We start from the raw sequence: 11,411 nt of genomic DNA on the forward strand, positions 1-11,411 counted from the left end.
ACACACAGATTTGGGATTTATTATAAGAATTTGACCTATGTAGTTCTGAAAGATGGTTAGCTAGGTTCTATGGAGCCTTTGTTTCTGTTTCTGGACCTTGAAGACATTAGAACATGCTGTTGGGTAGGGAAGCCGGATGCAAAGTGGGAGAGAGTAAGAGAATGAGAAGAGATTGGTGGTCATGAACATGGCGGGAGTCCATGAGGATGCATCAGATTTATTATAAGAATTTGACCTATGTAGTTCTGAAAGATGGTTAGCTAGGTTCTATGGAGCCTTTGTTTCTGTTTCTGGACCTTGAAGACATTAGAACATGCTGTTGGGTAGGGAAGCCGGATGCAAAGTGGGAGAGAGTAAGAGAATGAGAAGAGATTGGTGGTCATGAACATGGCGGGAGTCCATGAGGATGCATCAGAGTCCTGGCCAGTCCCTGGCCATGTCCTGACTTCTTCCTATTGAAGAGAAGCAAGCATCTTTTTGTCACCAAACTAAACAGGCACTTTCTCTAGGCATTGCTAAAACTGTATGCGATTCTGAATGAAAATAAAGTAAATGTGAGCCTGGGCTTCACAAAGACAGGTGGGCAGGGGATGGACGATGAGCACATACTGCATCAGTACCTCATGCCCCTCCCTGCCTCTTTCATGTGCCAAAACAACATGGGTGTCTTCATTTCTACCTTCTAAATCTCATGCCAAATGTCAGCAATGTTCTACTCTAATTAGAAATGTATAGGGAAAGGGATCCTAGGACAGAGAGCAGCTTATCCTGCACATAACACAGTCACCCTGTAATGGTATATGCGACAGCTGACTGCAGGACCCCATTGTTCTCAGAACTCTCCCAACTGTGGGTTCTAACTGCTTTCTCAAAGAACTTTGTCCTTTACCTCAGTAAGTTCAGGGAAAGAAGCATTTCTTCCTCAGTAGTTTTAGCTAGTCCTGGGCTGACATCATCCCTGATTCACCTAGCAGAACCCAGCTTTCACTGGGCAGCCTTGGGTCATTTATCTCCTCCTGAAGTCAAAGGATGAGTCCAATCACACTCTCACTCTGGACTTAAGGAATATATAAGAAGTAGTTTCCAAGGCAAAATCAAGATATTGTTATTGAAAAATCAAACAAAGCTTAAAATGAAGCCTGCTAAGACGACAGGAAGCTCAGGGTAAGGTGTTGCTGTTGAACACAATTTATGTCAAACATGAAAGCAGCTGGCTGTGCAGTGTGATTACAGAGCTGGAATCTAGATGCCTTCTGAATCTGCTTTTATGGGCTCTTGGTTTAGCTTGCTCTGTGGCCTTGGGCGAGTCGCTTAATCTTGCTAAATGACCTCATTTGACAAGAAAAAAAGTTCGTCCAAATTCTTTCATTCATTCGCCAGAAAACAGTCATGTTTAACACATGCCCTATTCTAGGATGAACAGGAAGCCCTTAAGTGGCTTAATGTATAATAAGGGAGGCAGAAGAGGCAGACAAATAAATTTACATGAGTAGTGGCTATTTCACAGGGAGAGGGGAAAGAATTTCTGGATCAAAGTAGGATTTTTAGAGAAGGGCAGAAAAAAATCCACACCTTTTTCAGTAATATTTTTTTGGGAGATAGATTTAGATGCAGATGCAGAGATGTGGAGGAGCATGCCATACTTTAGGCAAGCAACAGGAGCATAGGAACACAGGTGACTCATGAGTGATAATAAAAAAAAATGTGTCAATATGAACAAAGGTAAAACAGCACAGGAGGTGAGCTGAAAAGCCATGTTAGTTCAGTGGATGACTTGATAGATTGTAGTGATGTACTGTGAGGTGAGAGGGAGAAAGAGCAAATGTCAGCTTCTGGGCCCACAACCTGCATGAAGAGGTGGGACTGCTACCTACAGGAAGGGAAAGTCTAGAGGAAGAGGGGCTTGGATGGAGGCAGAGGACTATGTAGAGCTCAGCGTGTTGATCTAAGACAGCTTTAGGGATAGCTGGTGGGCAGTTCATGAAGGACGGAGCCTCCATCTCACCTAGAGTCCTTTGTTTAATGGTTGGGCTCATTTTGTTCCTGCAGCTTTACCTATGAGCTTTTTTTTTTTTTTTTTTTTGTCTACTTGTCAGGACATAAGGATGCAACGACTTAAAGGATTAGTAGATAGGATCAGTGTGTTCATCTTAACAGTCCATTCCCACCAAAGGCGCTAAAATAACCTCTGTTTTCCTATTTTTCTGAAATTTCTATCAGAGAAAGCTCATGCTATAAGAAAGAACAAATTTATTTATTTATACATGTGTATGTTTTTTAATTTTTTAATTTTTATTTTATTTGTATGAGTGTTTTGCCTGCATGCATGTAAGTGCACCATGTGAGTGCAATGCTTGCAAAAGTCAGAAGAGGGCATGAGATCCCCTAGAACTGGAGTTGTAGTTGATTGTTAGCTACCATATGGGTGCTGGGAATTAAACTTCAGTTCCCTGAAAAAGCAGCCAGTGCTTTTAACCACCAAGTCATCTCTCCAGTCCTAAAACAGAACCTTTTGAATAGTTCATAAAATGATTTCTCTTGGTCTCATTATCTGAAATAGTCTGTGAAAAATTGTTTTCAATTTTTATCATTCTTTTTGTTTATTTTTATTTCTCTATAATTTGATAAATAAAGCATGATAATAAAGTATGTGATTATTTATAACCAGTAGAAAAACCAAGACAGTATAGCTGAGATAATACACGAAGTATAAATTTTATGCGAAATAAAATATATACCATAACTATGGGTGCCTAGTTATTCAAGCCCAAATATATCAGACAATTAACAGAACTACAGGGATAAACAGGCAAGTCAATTAATGAATTTAAAAAATCCAACACGCTGTTTCATAGCTTAGAGGCAATCTGAATGTAAGCAGATATTCACATACTTAAAAAAATGAAGCAATAATTTCAAGCTATTACAAACATACAGAATTATTTACCTACAAAATTGAGAACATGAATTCTCTGGAATACATTAAAAAACCCCAGAGTATTCAAATCATAAAAATAAATTTTGGGCTGGGCATGGTGGCGCACTTTGGAGGCAGAGGGAGGCAGATCTTTGGGAGTTCGTGGCCAGCCTAGTCTACATAGTGAGTTCCAGGACAGCTGAGGCTATAGGGAGACCCTGTCTCAAAAAGGCAAAAAAATTTTTTTTGGAAGATCACCACTACATAATGAATATTTTTTCTTCAAATTTCTTTTATATGAATGTAAAAGATACTCCAAGTAATCAGAACTTCACAACAAAACATAATCTCTAGCTCTATTTCTCATCAACTAGTAATTTTCTTTAAAAATTATTTTTAGCTATAATTTTTTAGTTACTAGAGAGGGTAGGTTTGAGTTGAGCCACGGCAGTTCCTTTAAGAGTATATTCACCTTGTAGTTTTAAATGAGTGTAATGCATTCTCCCAGCATTTCAGGGGCTCCATGTTTGATTTGGAGGGACTCTATTCCCATCAATCTTGACTTGATGAATTCATTCAGATTTGAATTACGTTTTCAATTTCTCAGCAAGATTCCCTAACATTAAGGTTTACCTTTTTTGGTGTCTCTGATGGACATAAACCTTCTAACAGACCGAACTGACCTTCCTGGCTGTTTCCTTCCGGAGCTCAAGAAAGCAAAGCCACCACTAGAGATGAATGTGTCCACAGCAGTGAAGGGAACATCTCGTTTCTCTCCGAATTTTTTCTAAATTGGGTGTACTAGTTTAATTGAGCCAAGATTCAGTGAATTTTGACAGGTTGAAAAATACGGATCCTGTTTATCTGTGAGAAAGAACAGAGGGTACCCCTGAAATTGACATGAAACTCTGGCACAGTGAGCCTAAATATGTGTGTGGACCAGGGCCTGCATTCAAATGCAATATGCCCATTATTCTTGGAAGGTGAACAAATTCTTTCAATGAATATTTATTGTTGATATTTTACAAATGAGAAAACTGAGATTTAAGGGAATTAACTTCTTATAAGGCACTGCTGCTATAAATTAAGTCGTTTGCTTTCATTTAAACCTGTTTTACATCTGGGTGAATACAGAAAATCTTGTAGGTGGGTGCAAATCAGGACGGTCACTGTATTATAATTTTAAATTTAAAAATTTTTTATTTTTATTTTATGGGTATGAATGTTTTGCCTACCTGTCTGTGGAGGCCAGAAGAGGGCGTTAGATCCCCTGGAACTAGAGATACAGACAGTTGTTAGCCACCATATGGGTGCTGGGATCTGAACCCCTGTCCTCTGTGAGAACAACCAGTGCTCTTCACCACTGAGCTATTCCTCCAGTCCTCTGGGTTATTATTTTAAAGCCAAGAGTTCTTGTCCTGGCTTCACTTGCTATTGTTCTGTGGAACAGACATTTTGCACTCACAAAATAAAGATAATAACACCTGCATCTAATCTTTGTGACAAAGTGGTTAGCATGAGGGTCATACGCAACAATTCTAGTGAGAGGTTTGCAGTCATGGTAAAAACACTGGAGGAATTAGAAGAAAAGATTTGACATCCTCACTCAATCACTTTCTTGTCAGCTCTAAAGCACAAAGCACTTTACTAACCTGTTTCCATATCTTTAAGTAGTAGTATTTACCCAGAGTCTTTTATATGATAAAACATAATTCAAATGACACATAAATTTAATAAAAAATAAAAAACTATTTGTACAAAGAATTTTCAAGGTGTCATTCCTCTGAGCAGAATTTGTGTAAGGGAACAAACCTGTGTTGGTTAATATCAATTGTTAAGTTGAACAGGTTCTAGAGTCATTTAAGAAACAAGTGTCCTGGCATACCTGTGAGGGATTATCTACATTGGTTAGCTTCTAGCCATGATTATGAGGAACTGGTTATATAGATTAGATTAATTGAGGTGGGAAGACCTACCCACTGTGGGTAGCACCATTCCATGGGTTGGGGTCCCATACTAAATAAAAAGCAGAAAATGATCTGAGCACAAACTTTTATTACCTTCTGCTTCCTGTCTGCAGGTACAATATAACCAGCAGCCTCACATTCCTGATACCATGCCTTCCTGGCCGTGATGAACTACACACTCAAACTGTAAGCTGAACTAAACCCTTCCTTCTTTAACTTGCTTCGATTGCATTTCTGTTGCAGTAATAAGGAGTATAACTAATATGAAGCCTATGTAAGAAAATTATTCAAGATGTATATTTGTTTTCCACTGTGATTATAATGAGTTACCATAAATCAGTGGTTCAAATAATAGATATCTATTATCTTAATGTTTACCATTTCCAACTTTTAGAAGCCTGCCATTTCTTGGCTCATGTGCCCCCTCTTCATCTTCCATTGTGTCTCTTTGGGTTGTTCAGTGTCTGGCTGATCACTGGGAAAGGCTTTCCAATGTTAAAGATTATGTGATTAGTTCACTTGTTGTATTAATTACTTTCCTGTTGTTGTGCTAAGACACCATGACCGAAAGAACCTATAGAAGGAAGAGTTTATTTGGTTTACAGTTCCAGAGGGTTAGAGTCTATCATGGTGGGGAGGCATGGGGGCAGGAGGCGGCCAGAGCAGAAAGCCAAGCACTCACATCTTCAAGCAGGCACAGGAAGCAGAGAGCAACTGGAAATCCAGCAAGGCTTAATAACTCTCAAAGCCTGCCCTCCATGACCTGCTTCCTCTGGCATGGCCACACCTCCTAAAGCTTCCCCATCAGTACCACCAACTGGGAACAAAATGTCCAAATACTTGGAGCCTATGGGGGACATTCTTATTCAAACCATCACATCTGTATAATCCAAGACACAAAAAAGGGTGTCCAAGTTTATGAACTTAACTACAACTGCAAATCATGAACCCCAAGTTCATGAACTTAACTATGCAACTGTAGAAAGAATATATCCAACAGGTCTTGGCATTAGAGGGGAAGATCCTGGAGAATCATTTTTCTACCTATCATGAGGTGTTACATGGTGTGCTAGCTACAGAGCTACAGAAAATAATAATGCTTTTTTTTCTAAATCACTCGGTAATTGATTCCTGATTGAAATTTGATCCAACATTAAATTGCCATCACATTTAACCTGCCACAGAAATCATTTATTTGCTGAGACTATCAGCCTATTAATCTATTATTTGACCAATTCAGTCATTCACTGCACTGGCCACTGTAGGAAAGAGATTTCCACAGGTGCTGGCAGCAACAGCAGCAGCAGCAAGGAAAGAGCAGTCCAGGAAAACTAGACCTGGAAATTGCTTTCAGAAAAGAACGATCTAATTTTTCAATGTTGCAGGCTATTTTAGAGAAGTGCTTTGGACGAATTCACAGATTATGCAATTGCTGATCACATTGAAAGGCACATTCATGTAAGGTGCTACAGATTTTCCTTGTGTGCAGTGATTCTTTTTGGTCTATCCCAGCACAGGACACTCTGATCCTTACAAGATGACTATAGAGGGTACATAGTCCCTCCTTGCCCTGCAATTGATATTCTGGTTATTTCTATCTGTTGATCTTTACTAACTAAAGAGAACAGGAAGTCTCTACCATAGCTGTTTCTTCTTATTGCAGCATTTGTTTTTAGTTCTCTGAATGAAATTATTGACTAAATGAAGGAAGGTCTGTAGTCACTAACCTATTTACTTCACAAATAAGAAAGTTGAGGCTCAGAAAAGTTTAATAATATGCTGAAGAATCACACAGTAAACAACAGAGAAATCTCAGGAAGAGTCACCTTTATTTATTGCTCCATTTCTCAGATGCAGGAGCTGAAGTCATTTACTAGACAGTTGTCAGGTAGATGCAGTTGGTCAGATTTTAGATGGAGGCTGCATTTGGATCCTGGACAATGAATATAGCTTTTTCTTTAAAATAAGTATATAGGGAAGATTTTAAAAAGGTGAAAAGTGATTATGATCTAAAAGAAGTAGGCATCTTGGCTTCAAGAACCAGGATGTGCATTGGAGAATATTTGATACCAAGTATGTTTTTTTTCTGGTTATTCTGAAAATGTTTCTCATTATTTCTTCTTTTTATAGTTAAATAATAATCTCATTGAAGGGCAGTAGTCTATAGTGTGTGTTTCTATTAAACATTGGATTTGTCAGATGACTGATAACTATTACTAGAACTTTCTGAGATTTGGCACCAAATCTAAAAATAATTCACCCTGAAATGGGAACATCTTGGGAAGCAAATGTCATGATGTGGAACAAAAAACAAGGAACTGCAGATCATCTAGAGTGTTAGAACTCCAGGTGGCACGCATGAGTCAGGAGCAGGCAGGGAGAATTCTTTTACACTAGTATGTTTGACTTAACAGGAATGATGGTTAATCTCCAACCAATCCTGTGGTTTGGACAGATGGCAAGAGATTCTAGGAAATGGTGATGAAAATTGGTCAGTGGGTGACAACATTCCTTCTATGCTATACTCCAAAATGGGAACAATGGGTTCATAAGAAGATCAGGACAAACTGGTTTCTTTATTATGTTATAGGTGATAAATTTTCAGTTTTGGGGGAATTTTATCCCAGGGGTTGAATGTGTTAGGGTCTCCAGTAAGTAAATTTAATATCATCTTTATCAAGATGCAGAATTTTTCAATCCATTTTTCTCCTCTGTTAAGGGGCAAGGAGACCATGTGTATCCTGGATTGTTACCTAGCAGGAGGTCTTCAAGAAATGAATGTCAGGCATGTTCCAAGAGAGGTAGTCATCTGTGTTTCTCACACAGTGTGGAAACAGATTCTGTACCCTTGTCCAACCCAAACCTTGCCTCTCAGCAATTCTTTGAAACTCACATCTTGAGCTTTTCTTTCTCTTCTCTGGATAATTCAAAAAGTTAAGAAAATATCAACTCTAAAAGAAAGCCTCTTAGAAGAGAGTTAAATTGCTTCTGGCCTTGAGTTGATTGTCTTGACTGATGATGGCCAAGTCAATTTAAAAGTAGTATAATTTCAATATCTATAATATCAAGCTCTGTATAACTGGTAAAACTTCACTGAGTCCTTGTGGCCTGGAATAGAACAGCTCATCTTTTCTTCCTAGAAACATTGCTAAGAGCAAAACACGTGTCCTTAAACAGAAAGAATTCAGTGTGTGTATGTTCTAACAACATGGCCCAGGGATAGATATGTAGGTAAGGCTTCTCTTTTCTTTGATATTTTACATTTTACATCAGTTTTCCATTTAGCTCCAAATGCATCAGTATTTAAGAATGTCAAGATGTTTTAAAATTAGAAAATTTTATTGTTTATGTTTTTTTTTTTCCTACCGCCCCAGTCTCTGAATATACTTCAGCATCCAAGAACATACTCATGCTGTTCCTGTGGGTTATGTTGTCCCTTGAACTTAATATTCCAGTTTAAAATGTCAGATTGGGCCCAGGGAATTCAAGTTCAAAATCATATCATTAGGAGCTGGAGAGATTGCTGGGAAGATAAAGTGCTTGCCATGTAAGCATGAGAACAGGAGCAGGATCTCTGGAGCCCTTGTAAAAAGGCCAGGTATGGTAGCATAAGCTTGTAACCCCATCACTGGGTGGCAAACAGGGATGTTCCTGGGGCTCCCTGACCAGCCAGCTTTGCCCATCTGAGAGCCCAAAGCCAGAGGTAGACCCAGTCTCCAAACAACAACAACAACAACAACAACAACAACAACAACAACAACATGGTGATGAGAATCTGAGGACTGACCCCAAAGTTGACCTCTGAACTTCTTACCCACCACACATGTGCATGTGTACACACCCCTACACAAATACACACACATACTTATGTCATCAATGGATATTCAACAATCAATGTTGGGGGACCCTGATGTTAAGGTCACAGTCCACCGTGTCCGGATAGCTCTACAGAGCTTGGCGTTCAATGGAGGACTCCTTTTCTCAACAGGGTCTTCCTACTCTCTGCCTGACCTTATTTAGAAAGTGTCTCCAAGCACAGATGCCTGACCTTATTTGGAAGATGACCTTCGGCATAGCTACCTACAAGAGCTGCCCCTAGGTTTTTTCCTGTATGATAATTAGGCATTGCATTACAGCCAGACAATCCCACTTCCCCTTTCTACATGAGGACCTTCCTGCCACATTCAAATAGAACATACTATGAACACCTATGAAGTGAAGCTTTGGCTGCCATCTTCACCCTATATTTTCTCCCGACTACCCCTGAGTAAACAAGCTGCCTCACTGAAGCTGACTCCCGGAAAGTTTTTTCCATTGTACTCATGGCTGTCCCAACCCTGCTCACTGCCTCTGCTCCATTTGTCCTCGTGGATCAGTGGCCAATGACCCACGAGGGAAGAGAGACCCACTGCTGGCACCCGAATGTGGGGCTCCTGAAACACGCAGAGTTTTTGAGTTGCCTCTCTGTGAGGGCAGAGGCGTTTTTGCTTTGGCCATCGCACCCTGAGGCTTGGTAGCCCCTCCTTTCTCCCTTTTACTTTCCATCTGAGTCTTCGCTGGACTGTTAAAGACAAAAGGGCAATCGAGGCTTTCTGATCAGGGCTACTCCCTGATGTTAGCCGAAAGCTCTTAGTCTTCTGAACGGACCTCGACTGCTGATCTCGGTGTCGACAAAGACCTCCTATCCAAATGTCTCTCTACTGCAAAACCCCATTACGCAACAACCCACTAGGGAAGAGAGACCCACAAAGCAAGGCCTTGACATCTGCTTAATATTTATTTATTCTTTTAATTTTATATGTATGAATGCATTTCCTGCATGTATGTAAGTGTATCTGTGTTGTGCAGTGCCCATGGAGGTCATAAGAGAGTGTCGGATTCCTTGGAACTGGAGTTATAGATGGTAGTTAGCTGCCATGTGGGTGCTGGGAACCGAATCCAGGTCCTCTGCAAGAACAGTCAGTGCTTTTCTAATTGCTGAGCCATCAACCCAACCCCGACTTTGACATCTGTTTAAATTTTGTGGTAGACAAATAGATACCCATTTTACAACTTTCTATACAAATGTTTTGTATTTACAAAATAAAAATAAAATGAAAGCTAAACCAATGTTCATATAATTTAAGCCATACATCTGAATCCAAATTTACTTCCTTGAGTTTCCAGAACAGAATGTACACTTATGACTTTAAATCTTATTCTATTCTTCAGCATAGAATTTCTTCTTTCTTCTGCTCCTTCAACTCCCATCTTTTTGTGAGACTCAATTAACATTTGCTCTAAAGAAAGCATGTCAGATGTCCCCATTCCTCCTTAATCACTCCTTCTCTTCTCTTCTTCAGTAACTTAAAATGTGAAATAGTTTGTTTTTGAAATTCTAAAGTTAAAAACAAGACAGCAGAGGTTATATAATAATATTTTCTAAAGTTCAATGTGCTGATTTGGAGCTGAAGTTTTTCTGTATAAAAGAAAAAGTACTTTCTAAAACTCCTTGGTATGAATACAATGGTTCTGATGCTCTATGACTAGATTAACTGTGATTATATTGCCTCCTGACCAGTCAGTAATAAGGGTTTCAAAAAATTCGAGAATACAGGCATTTTTCTAGTCTTACCAGTTTCATTTCAAATATCTCCTGAGAGCCTCCCAGGAACCAATCTTAGCCCTTTTCACTTTTTTATGCCAGAAATTAGCATAAAAATGTTTGCCCACAGGAAGAGGCCTCCATCAGCACTGAACTGTGAGAGTGTTTTCTAATTGTCTTGAGTTCCATTATAGAAAAATTACTTAGCAATATTTGTTGAAGCATGGTATAGGAAGGCTTTAGCCACAGTCATTGAAATAGGTACAGGGACCACAGCAACAAAATCCTACAGTAAAGAGAGACTGGGCTCATCTCTGATAGCATGGGCAGATGCTATTTGTAGGCAAGGGGCAGGACAATGTCCAGTGGAGAGAATGTTACTGCAAGGAAATGTCAGTGAGCTGGAGATCCTTGCTAAACTGACCTCATAGGAACCTTGCTGAGCAGAAGCCAGAGTGATCAGACATCACTTGGGACATGGCTGGAAAGGAGAACTTGATCAGATCTTTATGGTGATCAGATATCAAGTCTGGGGTGCTGGGAGATGACTTAATAAAGTTCTTTGCTAAAACTGGATTTTATAAAGGAGTATAAAAGATGAATAAATTGCAATAAAAATAGATAAATGAATGTTCCATTGCAGTTTCTCGAGGAGATTAAAAAAAAAAAAACTGGGTGTTCATACTTTGTTCTTCTACATATAAGTACTCCAACACTTCCATTGTTTTGCTAGGTTAAAGAGAAATGTAAAACACAGGGATGACAAGTGGTTCACTGGTTAAAGTGTTGGCCATGTGTATCAGCTGCTTTTCTGTTACTGTAAAAAGACACTAACCAAAACCAATTTGGGGTGGAAAGGGTTTATTTCAGCTTAGAGTATAGTCCTTCACTGAGGGAAGCTGGGCAGGACCTCAAGGAAGGAACCTGGGAAGAACAGAAGTAG

The 11,411-nt window shown here is 39.4% G+C and overlaps 1 long non-coding RNA gene across 1 annotated transcript in view; it reads left to right on the forward strand.

Annotated features, from left to right (window-relative positions):
* Window positions 1-9,691, forward strand: part of LOC115068603 — a 24,183-nt gene extending 14,492 nt beyond the window's left edge. The window contains exons 3-4 of the long non-coding RNA XR_003847940.1: window positions 4,998-5,070; window positions 8,025-9,691. This is a non-coding gene — a long non-coding RNA (uncharacterized LOC115068603). The remainder of the gene's footprint in view (window positions 1-4,997; window positions 5,071-8,024) is intronic.
* Window positions 9,692-11,411: the final 1,720 nt, after the last annotated feature.

The sequence above is a fragment of the Nannospalax galili genome, unplaced genomic scaffold (genome assembly GCF_000622305.1).
Source record: "Nannospalax galili isolate Female #2095 unplaced genomic scaffold, S.galili_v1.0 scaffold191, whole genome shotgun sequence".
Classification (NCBI taxonomy): domain Eukaryota; kingdom Metazoa; phylum Chordata; class Mammalia; order Rodentia; family Spalacidae; genus Nannospalax; species Nannospalax galili.